Source organism: Ictidomys tridecemlineatus, chromosome 5 (assembly GCF_052094955.1).
Source record: "Ictidomys tridecemlineatus isolate mIctTri1 chromosome 5, mIctTri1.hap1, whole genome shotgun sequence".
Taxonomy (NCBI): domain Eukaryota; kingdom Metazoa; phylum Chordata; class Mammalia; order Rodentia; family Sciuridae; genus Ictidomys; species Ictidomys tridecemlineatus.
The window spans coordinates 166,398,186-166,415,840 of record NC_135481.1 but is presented as its reverse complement, the minus strand read 5'-3'; the positions used below and the strand labels follow the sequence as shown (position 1 = coordinate 166,415,840).

The window sequence follows — 17,655 nt, the reverse complement described above, 5'->3', positions numbered from 1 at the left end:
GACTGGGCCTGGGCTCCCACCGTGGTCTCTGGCCTGAAGAGGTGATCCTGTGCCAGAGACTGAGCTCCAGTGGGTGTCTACCAGTGGCAGGATGGACCTGATGATGTCAACTTTGTAAACTTCAAGTTAAAGTGATGTCTACCTAGTTTCTCTATTATAGTCAACATTTTTCTCTTTATAGTATAAATAAGTATCTCATGGATAGATCCTTGAAACTATAAATTTTCTTTTATGTCCATAAATATCACCCATTAATTTTTAATATTCATTGATGATACTTGCCTGGAATGAGTGTTAAAGGGACAATAGCCATAAGCTAATTTTTCAACTTCATCATTATTTCCATTTCTTAGTTATCTTTCTGCTGTTGAGCAGAGCTTTCTTTTCTCCACTAATTTATGTACTTAAATAAGTATGGACTCATGCATTACTTTCTTACTTAACAGGTTATAATTATAGGAACCCACTCAACACTCCAGTGTTGGTAATGTATCTAACAGCAGCAATTTCTAGGAACTAAGGCTGCCATAAGTTCCTCTTCAGGACCAACCTTCTTCTGAGAGAAAACACAAATAAAACTGTTCTAAATCCATTTTTGAGGAATGTAACCTTTCTGGCTCAGAAAGTGACAAAAGGACCATTTACACCTAGATTGATAAACTATCAAAACCTTTATTATCTCCTGTTTGTTCTCCTGAAACCCTATTGATCCTTAGGAAAAAAAAAAGCCATTTGTTCCCACATAAACACCCTCTCTACCTCCCCTTTTCCTATTTTTAAATTTGTTTAAATTTTAAAAACTATTACAATTGTGTACGTATTTGTGGTATATAATGTGATGATATATAAGCCCCCAGTTCTAACTACTCCTTTGAATTTCTCATCACTTAATGATAAGAAGTACATGCACACTGCACCTGTAAATAAACTCCCTTTTCTTTTATTTATCTGCCTTTTGTTAGTTTTATTCACAGACCCCCAAGTGGTCAACCTTAGGACAGACAGAAAGTTTCTCCTCTCCTATGTAATTCTCTACTATGATCACTTAACTTTGATGCTCAAACGTCCCTGATTTGGCCAAGGAAATCCCTTCAAATAGGTTCCTGATAAGCAGGCATTTTGCTTCTGAAAATAGCTAGAGAATTCTTATTTCTTGGATATGATGGAAAATGCTTACACATGCCTTCATTTGTAATGAGAAAAAGGAATCTGTGATAACAGATCTGCAGACTGTAGCACTGTTTTCAGCCTCGTGAGTACAGTTTCTAAGTGTCAGCTTGATGTGTAGTGCTGTACTGTGATTGCCTTCAGCCATTTGCAGGCATCCACAAGAGAAAGTGTTAATGCCAGGTCCTACTAGACCCCTTTTCCCATTTATGACGTTTGCATTCATTTTAGAGGCTCAGCAACACGTCTGAATGAAAACTGTGAGGGGCACTTCAAGTAACTGGGTTTATTTGGCGTTTATCGCTAAAACCTAACAGCAAAGGCACAGTTCTAACAATAGCCTGTAAGGACATCAATGCTGTTCAAAGAGTAGTCCATGGAACAACAGCAGCAACATCACCTGGGAGCTTGGTCTCACCCCCCTGAAATAAGTCTATATAGTTTTATAAAAAAAGATTTTATAGAGGAAATCTTGGCATAAAGAGACATTGTTGATGATAAATGAACAAACTACATTTTAAGTAGTATGTACAATAACCTCAGAAGAGCAAATAATGTAACACACAGATAGTAATTTTTCTAGGTTTTAGAATAATGAGTTATCTGACTTTGGTTTTATTTTGACTTGCCTAATTTTGTTTTTTTCTTTTTTTAAAACAAAATGTATTATTTTGAAAGAGGAAGAAATGCTAGTTGACACAAAATTCCAGAATAACAACATGATTTTACTAGTATTTTCCTCTTTTATTCCTTTTCATATGTTACCTAAGTGAAGATTCCTTCAGTAGATGATGCTGAACCAAGAATTCAGGAGCAAACGGTATGAAGAAAGAGTGCTCCCAGAATACTCTTCTGGGGTGAATAGGGTGAAATAAGCCAGAAATGAAAAAAGTCATCAAGGGTGAGCTTTCAGATGAGGCCCTGGCTTCAAAGTTGCCCATAGGGGCTTTGGAGCACCAGCAAAGGAGCTGGGCTTCTGGATTCCTATGTCAGTCTGTTAATAGCTACCAGGGAACTGAGGGCTGGAGAGGCTGTTTTACTGCTCAAGAGAAATTCTATGGAGGTGGTGGCAAAGTACTGGCTGAAAAGTAGGCAGAAGCCTGGGGGAGGGTACTTACCATAGCAAAAGGCATTGATCTCTAATTTAACACCTGTGCACCAGGTAGGAGGGTGGGTTTGGTCATCAGTAGGTCTGAATTTGAATCCACACCCTACCACTCTGTGACTACAGTCATGGAATCAAGTTCCAAATCATCCCTGAGTTCCAATTTCATCATTTATAAAGTAGGGACAATGAGAATATACCCTTCAAATAGACAGGTTAGTGAGAGTCAAATGGAGTAACATCTTCATGGGTACTAGTTTTGTGCCTGGCATAATTGGAGCTCAACAAGTGGTTTGCTTTTAACCATCTTTCAGTCTCTAGCACAAAGGAAGACCCAAAGGAGGCTGAAGGATGAGGACTTGGAAAATTAGAACAGCAAAGGTCTGCTGGAGCAGATGTACTTTCAGCAAAGTGGTTAAAACACATAGACACGTGATCTACAGTTTCATCGGGTTTATCTAGTTTCCAGTGGTGAGAGAAAGATGAACAGTACCTAGTGACTGTGATGACTAGTCGCCCATTCCAGTAGCAGTTAATTCCAATTGATAAGGGGTCCAAAGGTTTACTTTTTAAAGTATTTTTTTTTTGTCTCCAAAACCTAACCGATTTGTGCTGGAGTCTAAACAATTAGGTAATTTAAAAAATTCCCTAGAAAGACAAGCTGAGACAGGGAACTCTCTAGTACAAGTGGAGGAATGTCTCCAAGAGAAACCTGTCAGGGAAATGAGGGATGCAGATTAACCAGGAAAATAACTATGGCAGGATGTGACCTCAAAAGGGAGCCAGCCTCAGAGTCATGGCATTGGGGAGCCATGGAGGATGAATTGCACCTTAGAAGTTGTTCTGCCCAGAGGGAAGCAGGCTGGGCTGTTACTCTTCTACCTGTCCTTGTCACCAGTATCACCCAGCTGACTCTCAAAGTGACTCCAGTCAGCCAAATGCAATCCTCCCAAGGGGGGGGGAAGCTGCTGACAGCCACCAACCACAGCAGCTGAGCAGAACAGGCCAGCTGACAAAAGGGCTTTGGGTTAGGTACCAATAGCATCTGCTACAAGTAATGTGCTTTTGGGTGCAAAGTTTGGATGCAGTTTTAGGAGGAGATTTGCTACGATCGTTTTGCATAACATCCTTTCTCTTCCAGAAAAAATATCTTTTACACACTTCCAAACTTGCCTAATTAATTCTTAAAAATAAAGAAGAAGAATGAGCAAGAAGAGCAATGAGAACTGATTAAGCACCTACCTAAAGGGGAAGGCAACTCCAAAATCCCACTGGCACTGTTTCTCTTCAAACTTGAGCATTATTAATCATTGAAAATTATAAACCAAAAGAAGCAACTCAGTCCCAGCCCCCCCTGCTCAGGATAAGATCGTGTCTAATAAATACAAATGAATCAGCCTCAGTGTAAAGTTAGTTGAGCAACTTTTATTGAATTTGCAATTTAGGAAATTCACTGGGTAGTCATGAAGTGTACCCAAGAGAACCACTCAGGAAGGTAGTACAAAAAGAGAAAGGGGGAGAATCCAGATGCCTTCTACACAGAGGCATAAATTTTGAAGTAAATAGCCATCTGAACTATGTTATTATTGTTTAACAATTTGCACAGAATGTATATTTTTATGGATTTGTGTTTCTTTAACAAGGATCCTGAGGGAAATTTGCAAACAAAGGTAGATGGGTCATTTGTGCAGATCAAATAAGCTCTTGCTAACATTCTCAGATCCTTAGGTAGTTGTTACTACATTATGAGTTTTATCTGGGTAATAAGGTAGAACTGAATATTCTGTTAACATACTGGAACTCACTGGAGGTTTCTTTTATCCTAGATTAATAGTTGAGTATTGTGTGAGGTGGGATGTGTGTGTGTGTGTGTGTGTGTATGTGGGTGTGTTCAGAATTAATGACAATATTCCCTTTTCATCTGCAGACTTTGAAGAGGAACTAATACACAAAAGATTTGTTTTCCATAGGTTTAATGATGTTGTGTAAAATGACTTGAAATAATCATATGTTTCTCTAAACCTGGGAGATTATTATGGTCTTCGTCATTGAGACTCCAATATGAGGCTCCCCTCCAAAGGAAATAGGAAGTGAGAGAACAAGAATTTCCTCTTAAACAGATGATAAAAGCAACAGCTGTGTCTGTCTCCCTGTCCCACTCCTCAGCTCCCACCTGATAGCCCTGCTGAGATGCCAGCTTCTACTAGGTGACACTGTTAGCAATATCCATTCTTTCCTGTCCCTCCAACCTAGGGATGGTACCTGCTACCTTTGTTGTGCCTCACTGTGCCCTGGTGGCCCCATCAGCCTATACTGTCACCTGTACAACCAAATTCTTGCATTAACTCCCCTTTGGTCAGAACTCAGAGTGGTAGTTCTTTCCCTGGTTGGATCCTGATTTATCATGTATCAAACATTGGCATGTCAGAAGAAAAACCAGGCGTGGCCCCTGCCCTCATGGAGCTTCTGGTTTGGTTGAGAGATATTTCTCAATAGAAAAATGTACATATTGACAATTACACAGGTTTAATGTAGGTGAAGGGTATGATACAGCAGGACAAAGAGCAAAGAAAACTGTAGAGAGGTCTAAGATTTCCAGGCATAGCTCCCTTTTGTCTGTCCTTAGTCATTGGAGACAGGATATACTTTATCTTCAGATTACCCACTGTTAAGATAAATGTAACCCTGGACACATATATTAAGGATCTTTTTATACCCACTGTCCACAAGTAAAATCAGGCTGTTTAACCTGTGTATTAGTGTATTATTAGGCCATTTTTTAGTGACTATAGTGAAATATCCGAGGCAAACTAACTTTATGAAGAAAAGAGGTTTATTTGGATCACAGTTTTAGATCATGAAAGTCCAAATTGATATGGTGCAGGTTCTGTGAAGGACCTCCTTGGCTGTGATGGCTGACAGAAACAGCAGGAACATGTGTGAGGAAGAACTTACATGGCCAAACATAAAGCTAGAGAGAGATTGCGTGGCCCAGGCTCAGGCTTTAAAAAAAAAAAAACTATCTTATGAGAACTAACAAGAGTAACCTGGAGATATACCTTAATTTATTTGGAAGCAGGATCCCAAGTCATCTAAAGACCTCCCATTATTTTCCACCTCTTAAAGGGTTTCATCTCCTCTCAACACTGCTAGCCAGGAAAACAAGCTTCAAAACCCCAGGGGAATACCTCCAAACCATATTTAAGTCCTTGCCACCCAAACTGTGTACAGACTATCAATTTATACACCCCTAAACAATGTAGACAAGTTTAATACAGATTGCTTCCAGGGGAATAAACATCTTTAACACATTGCAAAGTCCTAGCTACCCCATTTCATTTGTGTGTGTGTGTGTGTGTGTGTGTGTGTGTGTGTGTGTGTGAGAGAGAGAGAGAGAGAGAGAGAGAGAGTGTTGGCTCTGATTAGAATGAGGTTTCATTTTAGTCTTATGACAAGACTTCAGGCACCCCAAGAGAGAAGCAGAGGAGCTGCTCTAGTAGAGCTGGAAGGCAACCCTACCTCATGCAGCCTGTGAACTTACAGTAGATGCCAGAGAATCAGGGACACACTCACTAATATGAGAACATTCTAGCCGAGGTCTGAAGAAGGCATGAGAAACTAAGTTGGCCCTAATGGGAAGGAAGAATCTGGTGCAAGGAACAGCATTTTGCAAGCAGATCCATTCCAGCAAGTGGAATAACAGGCAGGAGCATAAATAAAAATTGGGCTGTGGAAGAGGCCAAAGCTAGATTCTAAAGGGATATTTTAAGGCAACCATATGGATCTGAGGAAATGACTGATTTCCATTTGATTCTGCTGATGCCTCTTTTTACCCTAGAAATTTCCTTGATTCCAGAAGCATCACACTGTCTTGAGGCTTCTCAATATCATTTGTAGGTCATTCTTTTTCATAGGGAGATTCTTGACACCGACCAATTTAATAAAACAGAATTTCAAGGGGAGGAATTGAACAAGACTGGTTCCCAAACATCTTTATCTAAAATTGTTTTCTCTCCTGGAATTGATGGTGCTCTTCACTATTCAGCTTTTTTGTTCTCTCCACCCTGTTCTCATTTGTGTGTGCTCTAATCTGAGCCAGAATGTCCTTAACTGGTAGCAAAGATGTCCACCAAAAGCTCCAGTCTTATATCTTGCTACAACCCCAAGTAATAAAAAGGTCTGCTTTTCCAATTGGTCCATTAAAAACCCTGGCTAGATTTTCAAGGTCAGACTCCAGTCAAAGATTTATCTCCATACTGTTCATTGGGGCCTGATTGACCTGATCATTTTGCAGCCCAAGATCCAATTGATGAGCTAGTTCCACCCAAATCACTCAGACTGCTACTTTCCCCTGAGGAAAAGTAAGAAGGGGGAAAAAAGTGCTATGAACTCTAGAAAGGCAAAAAGAATGTATACCCAATACAACTTCTGCCCAACCACTAGATGTCAGAATTTCTCAAGACCATGTTCCAACCCCCATCTCTCTGTATATGCTCTCCACACACAAGCTTGTTTAAACCTTTTCTGTGGATGACAACCACATTTATGTCTTAAGCTCAGCTATTTTATCGAAGCCCCACAAACATGCGTCTCATTATACTTGACATCCTTTTTTTTAAAATTTCAAAGGTCCTTAAACTCAATAATTCCCAAGTCAAACTCTTTGATATCCACTGCCCACCCTTCAGTCTACTTCTCTTTCAGAATTTCCTACAGAAAACACCCTTCTAAATTAAAACCAAACTTCCATACATCATAATGACATTTTCCTTCTCTCAGCATCTATCTATCCCAATTCAGCTCCATTGAATCTCTTAAATGTCTCTTGAAATTTTACCTACTATCTTCACCCATATCAGCCAGTCCCCACTGAACTCAGGGAAATCCAAATCAGTTTTGTAGTTATAGACGATATGTCCTCTTTATACACTGCTCTCAGAGAAACCGTTTTTGTTTTTTTGTTTTTTAAAAAAAGGATTATTTTGGTACTTACTTAATAATCCTTGTAACCAAGTAACAGAGTCCCAATCATGGCAGCTGAACCTCCAGCCAATCAGAAGCTAAAAGCTGCCTAAACCTGGCTATATAAAAACCAATGCCAAATGCAGTCAATCAGGCGGTGGTTTCTGTATATTATTTCCTTTCTCTGGTTCTAAATTTCATCTGCACATGTGGTGGGGTGGGGCATTCTGAACCATCTTTAGTCTGGGATGTTGAACCCTTCTACAACATTTTGTATTACATAAGGAAACTTTGTTAAGTTTAAATGGTCTGCCTTCATTTTAATAGACTAAATCACTGTATATATGTATTCCTAGGTCACAGTGTACTTGCTACAGTTAGAATTTTATCCTTACCTATACAAATATTTAAATATCTGACATAGTAACTATCATGACTGAGCTTTTTCAGACAGATTTTTCTGCCACATTGAGAAGATTAGAACCTAAACAAATTGTTTTATTTATTATTTATTTATTTAGGTACTGGGGATTGAACTCAGGGGCACTCAACCACTGAGCCACATCCTCAGCTCCATTTTTTAAATTTTATTTAGAGACAGGGTCTCACTGAGTTGCTTAGTGACTCACTTTTGCTGAGGCTGGCTTTGAACTCGTGATCCTTCTGCCTCAGCCTCCCCAGCTGCTGGGATTACAGGTGTATGCCAATGAGTCCAGCTTAAACAAATTATTTTAAAACTAATTAGTTGCTCAACTAAAAATTGCATATGTACCAATTAGTAGGGAGAAGTCGATTCACACACTAATTAATCCCTGTTGTAATCATGAGTTCCTGCACCTGTTCTTGAGAACGAATCCTTGCTTTTTTGCTTAACTCTATTGACTTTTGCTTTTACCTCTGGTAATATAGATATCTGTAACAAGACTTCCAAATAACTGCTCATAATCACTGCCCACTGGGAGAAGCTCTCTTTTACCCCGCTGATTTCCTTTGAAACTTGCTCTATCTCAGGACTCAAATGCATAAAAATTACTGATCCTTTTGAAGAAAGGGAGGGACTGCAAATAAGTAAGAGAAAGTACTTTTAAGTATCCTTGGCAAATGACCTTGCAAGGGTTTTATGGAAGGTGTGATGAGGGTGGGGAATTAAAAACACTCTATTGCTAAACCATGCATGTGTTCTTCAGCATTAAAAAATTACCCTTTCTGCTCATTCCTATATGTGCCACAAGTTTCATGATACAAGAGCATATCACTTGCCTTACATTTTCCTCTGTATTATAAACCCACAGAATTGCAGTAATATGAACTGGTTAACAACAAAATTCTTTCCAGTGCTTCATAAAGCCGTTGACTTTTTTTCATTTGAGATGTGTGAATAAGATGCACAAAAAACAAGAACAGATGATATTATTCAAGCCATTTGGTAAGAAATGTCTGACAAAAACAAGAAAATGCACTTATTGATTTCAATGCAGTAATTGGTTTGGTGGTTTTCAATATAATCCTTTCTACTTAAAAAAAAAAAATCACCATAGAGCAAAGTGTACTTAAATCTCTTATACCTCATTTTAAAATCAATATTCCAAAAAGGTTAATCCTTTTCTGTCCTTTGGTTAAAAAATACCATATTAAAGAGAAAAAAGTGTCTTTATTTTTATCTAAGCATTTTTTTTTTCATTTATCCATCTCTGGTTGCTCACCTCTTACATTGGAATTATTGGCATTTATAACACAATACAATTCATTTTATTAAACATCTTCTGGTTGCTTTGAGAAAAATACTGAGATGAGGAAAAAGAACTGAAGCTATCAGTGATATTACTGTTGAAGCTTAAACTCCAGGTATGAAATGATTGGGGCATAGTTCAGAGTATTGACTGTTGTGCTAGCCAATCTTCAAATTAGTCCCAATGATTTTTTCTTCCTGATTTTCACATTCTTGTTGTAGTACCCTTTTACACTCATTATGGCTGACTTTGATAATCAATAAAACCCTACAAAAATTATCTCTCTTGGATTACTCATTTTGGGGTAGCCAGCTGCCATGTTGTAAGGATAGTCAAGCAGCACTGTGGAGAGTTCCATGTGGCAAGGAACCGAGAACTCCCACCAACAACCAGCACCAACTCTTCAGCCATGTGTGTGAGCCACATTGAAGTAGATCTTGCTCTAGTCAAGCTTTCAAATAACTGCAGTTCTGTCCAGTATTTAGATTACAATCTCCTGAGACACTGCTGGCCAGGATCATTCAACTTAGCTACCCCATGTTCTTGACCAAGAAAGTCTATGAGATATAAAACACTCAATATTGTTTTAAGACATTAAGGTTTAGGATATAGTGTTATGCAGTAAGATGTGGTTAATTTATTTGTAGAGGAATAGAGAAGAGAGTAGGTTTGAAAAATACCAGGGAGATAGAGTAGACGAGACATGATAAGGGCCTGGATTTCTGATTGAGGTGTAAGGAAGGCAGTACTGAGAACACCACCCAGATTTCTGGCTTGTGCAATTGGACACATTTCATCATGTAGTGAGTGGGAAGATGCCCAAAAACAACTAAGCAGATAAACAAGTTCAAATGAGAAATCTGGGCTAGTGATATCCACTGGGAGTTCTGGCTTAATGTTAGCCTTTTGGGTCATAGGAAGAAATGATTTCAAGGAGGACAAGATGAGGATTCTACCCAAGAGCTTAAGTCTGAAGATTTCCATAATATAGAAACCAAAATAGCATAGCTGGCCCAAGAGAGCAAGGGGGAAAAATGAACAGAGGAATTGAATGGAAAGAGATGTTGTTAGCAATGAGAAGTCAAAGAGGTACCTGCCTTAAAGGTGTGCATTCATCACTAAGATGAATTGTAGACAAGGGTGTTGCATTGCATAATTCCAAAGGGGACTGTTCATATAGTATTCTATGTTAACAGGGCCTCCTGAAATTGCACAGCATATTGGTCAAAAAAATAACCAAACCAAACCAAACAAAAAAATCATCCTTTCTCCTCAGGGGAAAATGTCAACCAGTTTCAACCCCTTTTCTTAATAATCTTTCTGTTCTTAGGCACAGGTGTTGGGAGGAATATAGTATTGGTAAAGTCTCAAGGAGTCTAAAAATCTTGTAGTTCCATTGAGAATTTTGGCTAATGGAAATTATTCCCTATCATTTCCCTTTTAACACATGGCATCTTGTGACTTGCTATTTGTCCATAAGTATGGAAAAATCTCCACCTCCCTAAGACACTTCAGAATTACCTAAAGAACAAATTGACATTGCTTCTGTGTAGTATCCAGGAAGTGGTCTTCACCTTGGTTGAACATTAATACCCAGGGATGCTTTTATGAAAATCTGTTACCCTGATACTACTCTTAGGATCTGATTTAGTTGACCAGAGGTAGAAGGGAGAGGTTGAGAACATTTTTATTGTTGTTAAAAAGCTCTCCAGGTGGTTCTAATTGTAGCTGGACTGAGAACCCCAGACCTAGGAAAGTTATGGGAACACAAAGTTACTATCAAGAAGTTGTGTTTAGTAAACGAGGAGTATCTTTAACATTGGGCTTTAACATTGCTCTACTAGGGCTGGGGATGTGGCTCAAGTGGTAGTGTGCTCGCCTGGCATGCGTGCGGCCCAGGTTCGATCCTCAGCACCACATACCAACAAAGATGTTGTGTCCACCGAGAACTAAAAAATAAATATTAAAAACTCTCTGTCTCTCTCTCTCCTCTCGCACTCTCTCTTAAAAAAAAAAAAAAAAAAAAACATTGCTCTACCAAAAAGAACAAGAAGGTAAGTCTTAGACATTGGACTATTTAACCTACCCAGTTGGCTTCTGCCACCCCTCTACATTGACATTTTTCCAAGCTCTGTACAAACTTCCACATCACCAAGTCCATTAGGTCACTGACCCAAACTTTTTTTTAAATATCTTATTTCATTTATTCATTTTTATATGGTGCTGAGGATCGAACCCAGTGCCTCACATGTACGAGGCAAATGCTCTGCCAATGAGCCACAACCCCAATCCCTGACCCCAACTTTATACATGAGAATTCTCTAAAAAGATTTCAAAATCTAGATACCAATCCATACCCACCTGCAATCAAATCAGAATTTTTATGTATGGAGCCTAAATATCTGCGTGTTTTTGTCATTCTGAAGATACCAGATGATTGATAAGTTCTGAACAATGAGTTTTGAGGGGAAGTGATGTTTTCCACTTCCAAAATGGATTAATTGCAGAAATGAAACTCTGAGCTCTTATCTCTACTGTCAGCCTAGGAGATGAGGAACAGAATTTAGAGCTGCTCATCCATGGACACAGACATAGTCCATTAAAAGCAATTGAGATTTTAGGATTCTGACTACCCTCACTAATATTTCATAGGTTTGTGATAAGGAATTAATGGAATAATATGCACTAGGCAATTGCTATCTGTCACATCAGAAAGTACGAAATGCATATATTTTTATATTTCAGGTAAGCATCGTTGGACCTTGTCCAAAGTTTAGCATTCATGTAGCTTTTACTATTTGACTTTCAAGCCTATAATAGACTAATACAAATTACCTTTAGATGTATCTCCTCTGACATTTAGTTATACATTAAGATTATTGATCATCAAGCTTGTAAATCATATTTTCAGTTCATGGTAATCGATGATATGCATGAACCTCTAAGAACTTAACATTACTAAACTGACAAAAATAAACTCAAAATGGCTAAAAATATACCTGGTCTTCTTTCTATAAATAAATGCATGCAAATGATTAACTTAGCTCTTTTCAAATGCAGTTGAGGGAAATTGTAACTGTTTATAAATATTGAGGATGTATTTAGTCTTAACTTGTAATAAATCTAAAGCATATGGGCATAAATTAAAAAGTCAAAAGAAATAATATTCTGAAATTATATTGGTTTCTTCCTTTCTTTCATTGTCATTTTTTTTCAAACATGCTGTACCTATAAATAGGTACCTGTATAAATTATGACTAAATCTATTTTTACTGCTACACAGAAAATCTTTTGCTGAATATGTGGCATCTTAATCTCCGGTGTCTTATATACTAAAGGATGATAGATTTGGCAACAAAAATAGATGGTTATTTTCCATTAAAAACCAAGTCTATAATTCATAACTAGACTTAGGTTTTGCTCCCAGACCAATGGTGCATTTAGCTTCCAAAAGAGCTAAAATGAATCTTCCAATTTTATAACTTCCAGAGTCATATTTTCCTCCATTTTACAAGGTAGATATCAATATTCATATTGTTTTCCTTGTGTTCTCAAAAAAACAGCTCAAGTGAGTTGACAAATAAGTGAGATTTGATTAAATTCACTAATTTCTTGATGGCAGTGGTTTGTTTATTTGGTTATATAAATTTTTGATAATCGCATCACTTATTTAATTTTTAAATACCTAAAATTTTGTCTTGTGAAAGTAGCACATCATGTAGCAAAAATGCAAGCCAAGCCAAGCCAAACAAAACAAAACAAAACCCTGAAAATTAAAAAGAAAAAAAATCATCCATCATTCCAATCCTTGAGGAAACCACTATTAGCCATTGAAAGACTTTACCCCAGTCCTTAATTGCAAACATTTTCAATTAAGGTATAATGCAAATTCAAAATTACACATACATATATACTATAAATCATACATGTATATTATGTATGATATATACAAATTATATATGGATATTTTTAGTTTCCAATTTGAAATGCAACCTATGTGCTTCCTTACAAGCAATTTTGAAAATAAAAAAATCATTAAAAATATAGCCCAGGGGAAATAATTCAGAAATAATCATTTTCAGAAATTAGTGATCCCACTAAAAGTAATCATTATTTGGCTACTATAGAGTTCACTCAAAAGGCACATTCTGGCCAGGTGTGGTAATCCCAGCAGCTGGGGAGGCTGAGGCAGGAGGATCACAAGTTCAAAGCCAGCCTCAGAAAAAATGGAGGCATACTAAACAACTCAGGGAGATCCTTTCTCTAAATAAAATATAAAATAGGGCTGGGGATGTGGCTCAGTAGTTGAGCACTTCTGAGTTCAATCCTGGTAAACCCATGTGTCTCCACCACCAAAAAAGGTACATTCTATAGAACAGTCCTTAACATTTTCCAGAGTGCCAAATGTTAAGTTCTGAGTTGGAGCACCTACATTCATCAAGCATTGGCAATATGGGGCAATCACTATGTATTACAGCCTGATGTTATAAAATTCATCCTGTTCTCTCCAAGAGCAAGAGCCACTGGGAGGATGCAAACTAGAAAACCACTACAATGCAGAGTCTTTAATGCCAGGAGTTGAGATAAGCTCAGGATGCAGTGAAACCATATGAGACAAACCTACCCTGGTGAAGGAGACAGATTCAGGGGGAATGAAAGCATATGAGACTATACGGTAAGGCTTATCTCTCAGGGATGGGCACAGCCAAGTCAGAGAAGGAGAGACCTACCAGAGACCAAATGCGGTCCAGAATCACAGGTAATTCCAAGTGGCTGGTGGAAAAAAAGATAATAACAAGAGATGAAGACAATGGATCAGGCTTTGAATTTCATAATAAGGGGGCTGAAAGTTATGTAGAGTGCAATGAGACAATTAAGCAGCAAAGTGACATAATCAGGTATGCACTTAAGAAAGAGCAGTCTGGCTGCAAGAAACAAAGGATGTAACAAGAAAGCCAGAGAGAAGAGTGAGCTCTAACCATCATCCAGATCAGAAATGGAGAAGCCTAAACAAAGGCCATGGACGCATGATGAAGAGCAATGCCGTGAAGGTGGCTTAGAGCATCATTGTCCCCCCACATGCCACCTGGGGACCAACCTTAGATGGTGATTATGTTTGCCAAATTGTTAGTAAGATCACATCTCAAGACTTGCCTTGATCATCTCCTTTCAGTCTTATGATATAAGGTTAAACAAGATTTTTTTTAAATGTATTTTAGATCCTCCTCCATTGGAATCAATGGAAGAGACCTGGGTGAGACTCTGGCACTCTTAATTCAAGTAAGGGAACAGGGACCTATGCTATCTCATATACTGGAGAACAGATTGCTCAGGGTGATCACTTCAAAAACCCTTCCTTGGACAATTTGACCATTGCAAAATAATGAGGCAAATATTCCTTTAACCCAGGATCATTTATCAGAGCTACAAATTGAAGGGAGAATAAATCTACTGTGAGCAATGTACTTACTAAATCATAGTCATTCATATTACGTCAGTGAGACAGTTACGCAGATAGAAACTCATTTGCTAGGTAAACAAATATATTGGATAGGAGATTAGGACTTTACAAATGCCAGGGACCCTGAGGCTCAATGTTAATGCTTTTCTTTTTCTATTTGAGTTGCTAAGGTGGTTTAATCAAGATGACTGACAGAGGAAGCTATCTGAACTTTTCAGCACAGCACTTAAAATGGTCCATAATCCATAAATGAGCTTCTGAATACTTGTTTTTTAACAGAGCTTTCTAAAACTGATTTGAATTGCCTCATGAGGGGATCAAGAGTTTGCTGACACTGGAAGTATTTAAAAAAAAAAAAAGGAACGCTAAAAAACCACTAAATGAGAGGCTTTAGGCAGAAATCATACACAGATTAAAATACTGGTTTACAGCTTCAAGGGTTTTTCTCTTTTTTTTTCTATTGCAGCTATCTGAAGATATGCTTATGTATTACTTTTCCCCCTGCTATTCAGCAACATATAAACAAATTGAACTAAGTTAATATGAGATTTTAGAAACAAAGTCAGAAAACCTGATACCTAAAATTCCTGTTACACACATTTTGAGGTTGCTTATAGCTTCACTAGGTTAGATCTTCTTAAAGAGGAATGATTTAAACATTTTATTCATTCACCCTTCATTAAGAGCCAAATTTGTATTGCTGGATATGCAAAAAAAAAAAGAATCACGTATTAAGTGCTGTTGAAACTGGTATCACATTTCAAACTGAATATAGGTGTCTCCTCCCATTGTTAAGAATTTGAAAGGAAAAGAAAGTTGAACATAACTGATAATAGTACATTAAGCAAATAAAGTTTTCTTTCTTTTTTAATTTATTTGTTTATTCTAATTTGTTATACATGGCAGGGGATTCATTTCAATTCATAGCACACATATAGAGCACATTTTTTCCATGTCTCTGGTTGTACACAAAGTAGAGTCACACCATTTGTGTCTTCACACATGTAATTAGGGTAATGGTCCATCTCATTCCACTGTCTTTCCCACCCCAATGTTCCCTCCCTTCCCTGGAGTGCCTCCATTCCTTCCATGCTCCCCCATCCCACCCCCATTATGGATCAGCATCCACATATCAGAGAAAACATTTGGCCTTTGGTTTGGGGGATTGGCTAACTTCACTTAGCATTATATTCTCCAACTCCATCCATTTACCTGCAAATGCCATGATTTTATTCTCTTTTAATGCTCAGTAATATTCCATTATGTATATATACCATGGTTCCTTTATCCATTCATCTATTGAAGGGTATCTAGGTTGGTTCAACAGTTTAGCTATTGTGAATTGTGCTGCTATAAACATTGATGTGGTGTCACTGCTGTATGCTGTTTTTAAATCCTTTGGGTATAAACTGAGGAGTGGGATAGCTTGGTCAAATGGTAGTTCCATTCCAAGTTTTCCAAGGAATCACCATACTGCTTTCCATAGTGGTTGTACCAATTTGCAGTCTGACTGCAATGTATGAGTGTGCCTTTATTCCCCAACATCCTCATTTTCTTTCAGAGGACGAGAAATTGTGAAGATCTCTGGGACTTAGAAAACAATCATGTGGGGTTGAGGGTGTAGCTCAATGGTAGAGTGCTTTCTTAGCAGATGTGAGGCCCTGGGTTTCATCCCCAGTGCCATAAAAAATTTAAAAATAACATAATGAAACAAAGAAAAAAAAACAATTGTTGAAGAAAACGATTCTTTCAGATGTAACAAATATTAAGAAAAACTCCAAGAAAGGGAGATGCCCAGAGGAATATGATGGAGGGGGGACACCAGAATTGTATGATAGTGAGAGACACTTGCTTCCGCCAATGTAATTTTGGGAAATCTTTTAAAAAGTGAGATATGAGCTAGCTCCAAATTCTTCAAATTTTTTTTAGTATTCTCTCTGCATCCTGAACTTACTGAAGGGTGAAGCCACGTGTCCCTTGAGAATGTGGAAGGAAGAAATGAGTGATTCAGGTTATTATGATAATGACTCCATTGCAAGAAAAAAAATTCTATAACCTGGAGTCTTTGAGAAAGGTAGACCTTCAAAAACTCATCTAATTTCTTTTGGAGTCTGTGTAATACCTCAGAGAACACTAAGATTCTAAGAAACTCCAGGGAAAATGTCTGAGAGATGGAATTAACTTTTGCTTAAGAAACTAGACAAAGTGGGAGAAAATTGTAACTAGATGGATTTGAGAAAGTCCAGAGCTCGAAATCTAAATGGTCCTCCTCACCATTTGTAGAGGGGACTGAGATTTCCCAGCTCCCGAATGAGGGTTCCTATTTTCTGAGGGACTATAATTTCCATATAACTTGGAGAGATGAGAGCAGCCAAACAGTGTTTGGTGGAAATGGAATTGGGGAATTTGACTGATGAGTGGGCACAGAGAAACTGATTAGACAAGAGAAGTTTGAAGTTTAAAATAATTCCAAAATGGAAAATTCAACTTGTGGGAGCTGGCTAAAATCATTTCATTCTGAGTGAGAATGTAATTTCTAACAATCAATTTTCAAGCAATCCAAGATTTAAATTTTCGTATTTCAGACTCAGAATTAAAATGAGCAAAATGATGCAGAAGAGGTTAAGATCACTCTCCCCTCACTTTCTGTATAGCTGGCTTCTTCCCATCATCCAGGTTTTGATTTTAAGATCACATCCTCAAATTTCTCTACTACTTAGCAATTGGGGCTTAGATAGTGCATTGAAATGCAACACATATGTGTTTTAAAGTCAAGAATTAGAAAATTATGGACCTAAATACTGTTTATGGAAATATGCATCTGTACTGGATGCTGTCAGAGCAACCAGGGACTGCCAAATTCCTGTGAGCACTCTCTTTTGATCCTTCCCCATGACAGTCTCTGAGAGCTTTCTTGGAGTGCAGGAACTTTCTCCAGCCAGCAGGGAAAGCTACTCATGTCTGTGAGCTGATACTGCTAGAAGCAGACTTCCATGAACATCAAAAGGAAAATGCTGGATAAATCCTCCAACTCCTTATCTTTTAGGTGCGACAACACTGAGAAGTATGTTCTGCAAATTCTCCTCACACTCCCCATGTGCACAGTTGCCCACAGCAGTGAGTGTGCTCATTAGCACACCTCTTTCTTGATTTTTCTCTTTTCCCAGTCTTTCTTCCCCACTCTCCTTTCCACACCCCCTGGAATCTCCTCACACATAAACAACTTGAAC

At 38.1% G+C, this 17,655-nt stretch overlaps 1 long non-coding RNA gene across 2 annotated transcripts in view; it reads right to left on the bottom strand.

The window, feature by feature from the left end:
- LOC120886167 (uncharacterized) overlaps positions 1–17,655 on the bottom strand; it is a 274,114-nt gene that overhangs the window by 111,111 nt on the left and 145,348 nt on the right. The gene's annotated exons all lie outside the window — the stretch shown is intronic.